The following is a 2,923-nucleotide window of genomic DNA, read 5'->3' as shown; positions in this document are numbered from 1 at the left end:
ATCAGTCAGAGAAAGATGAACAGGATTTTAACGAATTTAGTTGTCAATGTTTTTTTCAACTACGTTTTCCATTAAATGTATTCTTAAAATAAAACAACGCCAAGGATGGAATACTTGACGCCAAGTTTTCTGTTGAAAAATGATTTAATGAAAAATGTGAGCTTCCAGTACCCTTCGATAGCTCAGTTGGTAGAGCGGAGGACTGTAGGCATTTCCTGTCATTCCCCCAGTGGAAAATAAGCAGGTATCCTTAGGTCGCTGGTTCAATTCCGCTCGAAGGATGTACTTATTGTTGTTGTCCGTTCAGAATGGAAAGATGTCAATGTGGTGTATTATCAGTCAGAGAAAGATGAACAGGGATTTTAACGAATTTAGTTGTCAATATTTTCTTTCGCTTTCCGGCTCAAAGATGTACTTGGAATGGAAATATGTAAATGGGGCGTATTATCAGTCAGAGAAAGATGAACAGGGATTTTAACGAATTTAGTTGTCAATGTTTTTTTCAAGTACGTTTTCCATTAAATGTATTCTTAAAATAAAACAACGCCAAGGATGGAATACTTGACGCCAAGTTTTCTGTTGAAAAATGATTTAATGAAAAATGTGAGCTTCCAGTACCCTTCGATAGCTCAGTTGGTAGAGCGGAGGACTGTAGGCATTTCCTGTCATTCCCCCCAGTGGAAAATAAGCAGGTATCCTTAGGTCGCTGGTTCAATTCCGGCTCGAAGGATGTACTTATTGTTGTTGTCCGTTCAGAATGGAAAAATGTCAATGTGGTGTATTATCAGTCAGAGAAAGATGAACAGGGATTTTAACGAATTTAGTTGTCAATGTTTTTTTCAACTACGTTTTCCATTAAATGTATTCTTAAAATAAAACAACGCCAAGGATGGAATACTTGACGCCAAGTTTTCTGTTGAAAAATGATTTTAAGAAAAATGTGAGCTTCCAGTACCCTTCGATAGCTCAGTTGGTAGAGCGGAGGACTGTAGGCATTTCCTGTCATTCCCCCCAGTGGAAAATAAGCAGGTATCCTTAGGTCGCTGGTTCAATTCCGGCTCGAAGGATGTACTTATTGTTGTTGTCCATTCAGAATGGAAAGATGTCAATGTGGTGTATTATCAGTCAGAGAAAGATGAACAGGGATTTTACCGAATTTAGTTGTCAATGTTTTTTTCAACTATCGTTTTCCATTAAATGTATTCTTAAAATAAAACAACGCCAAGGATACTTGACGCCAAGTTTTCTGTTGAAAAATGATTTAATGAAAAATGTGAGCTTCCAGTACCCTTCGATAGCTCAGTTGGTAGAGCGGAGGACTGTAGGCATTTCCTGTCATTCCCCCCAGTGGAAAATAAGCAGGTATCCTTAGGTCGCTGGTTCAATTCCGGCTCGAAGGATGTACTTATTGTTGTTGTCCGTTCAGAATGGAAAGATGTCAATGTGGTGTATTATCAGTCAGAGAAAGATGAACAGGGATTTTAACGAATTTAGTTGTCAATGTTTTTTTCAACTACGTTTTCCATTAAATGTATTCTTAAAATAAAACAACGCCAAGGATGGAATACTTGACGCCAAGTTTTCTGTTGAAAAATGATTTAATGAAAAATGTGAGCTTCCAGTACCCTTCGATAGCTCAGTTGGTAGAGCGGAGGACTGTAGGCATTACCAGTGGAAAATAAGCAGGTATCCTTAGGTCGCTGGTTCAATTCCGGCTCGAAGGATGTACTTATTGTTGTTGTCCGTTCAGAATGGAAAGATGTCAATGTGGTGTATTATCAGTCAGAGAAAGATGAACAGGGATTTTAACGAAAGAATATTTTCTTTCGAAAAGATGTACTTGTTGATGTCCGTTCAGAATGGAAATATGTAAATGGGTGTATTATCAGTCAGATTTTTTAGTTTAGTTGTCAATGTTTTTTTCAACTACGTTTTCCATTAAATGTATTCTTAAAATAAAACAACGCCAAGGATGGAATACTTGACGCCAAGTTTTCTGTTGAAAAATGATTTAATGAAAAATGTGAGCTTCCAGTACCCTTCGATAGCTCAGTTGGTAGAGCGGAGGACTGTAGGCATTTCCTGTCATTCCCCCCAGTGGAAAATAAGCAGGTATCCTTAGGTCGCTGGTTCAATTCCGGCTCGAAGGATGTACTTATGTTGTCCGTTCAGAATGGAAAGATGTCAATGTGGTGTATTATCAGTCAGAGAAAGATGAACAGGGATTTTAACGAATTTAGTTGTCAATGTTTTTTTCAACTACGTTTTCCATTAAATGTATTCTTAAAATAAAACAACGCCAAGGATGGAATACTTGACGCCAAGTTTTCTGTTGAAAAATGATTTAATGAAAAATGTGAGCTTCCAGTACCCTTCGATAGCTCAGTTGGTAGAGCGGAGGACTGTAGGCATTTCCTGTCATTCCCCCCAGTGGAAAATAAGCAGGTATCCTTAGGTCGGACGCCAAGTTTTCTGTTGAAAAATGATTTAATGAAAAATGTGAGCTTCAGTACCCTTCGATAGCTCAGTTGGTAGGCCCCAGGAGGACTGTGAGGCATTTCCTGTCATTTCCCCCAGTGGAAAATAAGCAGGTATCCTTGGGTCGCTGGTTCAATTCCGGCTCGAAGGATGTAGGCATTTCAGAATGGAAATATGTCAATGTGGTGTATTATCAGTCAGAGAAAGATGAACAGGGATTTTAACAGTTGTCAATATTTTCTTTCGGAAAAGATGTACTTGTTGATGTCCGTTCAGAATGGAAATATGTAAATGTGGCGTATTATCAGTCAGAAAAAGGTGAACTGCGATTTTGCAATTTAGTTGTCAATGTTTTTTTCAACTACGTTTTCCATTAAATGTATTCTTAAAATAAAACAACACCAAGGATGGAATACTTGACGCCAAGTTTTCTGTTGAAAAATGA

General features: G+C 38.1%; 7 non-coding genes across 7 annotated transcripts; all 7 read left to right on the top strand.

Moving 5' to 3' along the window:
• Window positions 1-171: 171 nt before the first annotated feature.
• trnay-gua (transfer RNA tyrosine (anticodon GUA)) lies at window positions 172-281 on the top strand. Its single transcript has 2 exons — window positions 172-208; window positions 247-281. It is a non-coding gene; the product is annotated as a tRNA-Tyr (tRNA).
• A 337-nt stretch (window positions 282-618) lies between these two features.
• Window positions 619-730, top strand: trnay-gua (transfer RNA tyrosine (anticodon GUA)). Its single transcript has 2 exons — window positions 619-655; window positions 695-730. It is a non-coding gene; the product is annotated as a tRNA-Tyr (tRNA).
• A 225-nt stretch (window positions 731-955) lies between these two features.
• trnay-gua (transfer RNA tyrosine (anticodon GUA)) lies at window positions 956-1,067 on the top strand. Its single transcript has 2 exons — window positions 956-992; window positions 1,032-1,067. It is a non-coding gene; the product is annotated as a tRNA-Tyr (tRNA).
• Window positions 1,068-1,288: 221 nt separating this feature from the next.
• Window positions 1,289-1,400, top strand: trnay-gua (transfer RNA tyrosine (anticodon GUA)). Its single transcript has 2 exons — window positions 1,289-1,325; window positions 1,365-1,400. It is a non-coding gene; the product is annotated as a tRNA-Tyr (tRNA).
• Window positions 1,401-1,625: 225 nt separating this feature from the next.
• On the top strand, window positions 1,626-1,724 carry trnay-gua (transfer RNA tyrosine (anticodon GUA)). Its single transcript has 2 exons — window positions 1,626-1,662; window positions 1,689-1,724. It is a non-coding gene; the product is annotated as a tRNA-Tyr (tRNA).
• A 314-nt stretch (window positions 1,725-2,038) lies between these two features.
• On the top strand, window positions 2,039-2,150 carry trnay-gua (transfer RNA tyrosine (anticodon GUA)). The gene is made up of 2 exons: window positions 2,039-2,075; window positions 2,115-2,150. It is a non-coding gene; the product is annotated as a tRNA-Tyr (tRNA).
• Window positions 2,151-2,371: 221 nt separating this feature from the next.
• On the top strand, window positions 2,372-2,629 carry trnay-gua (transfer RNA tyrosine (anticodon GUA)). Its single transcript has 2 exons — window positions 2,372-2,408; window positions 2,594-2,629. It is a non-coding gene; the product is annotated as a tRNA-Tyr (tRNA).
• The last annotated feature ends 294 nt before the right edge of the window (window positions 2,630-2,923 follow it).

This window comes from Anoplopoma fimbria, unplaced genomic scaffold (genome assembly GCF_027596085.1).
Source record: "Anoplopoma fimbria isolate UVic2021 breed Golden Eagle Sablefish unplaced genomic scaffold, Afim_UVic_2022 Un_contig_6591_pilon_pilon, whole genome shotgun sequence".
Classification (NCBI taxonomy): Eukaryota; Metazoa; Chordata; class Actinopteri; order Perciformes; family Anoplopomatidae; genus Anoplopoma; species Anoplopoma fimbria.
This window is presented reverse-complemented; position numbering and strand designations above follow the sequence as displayed.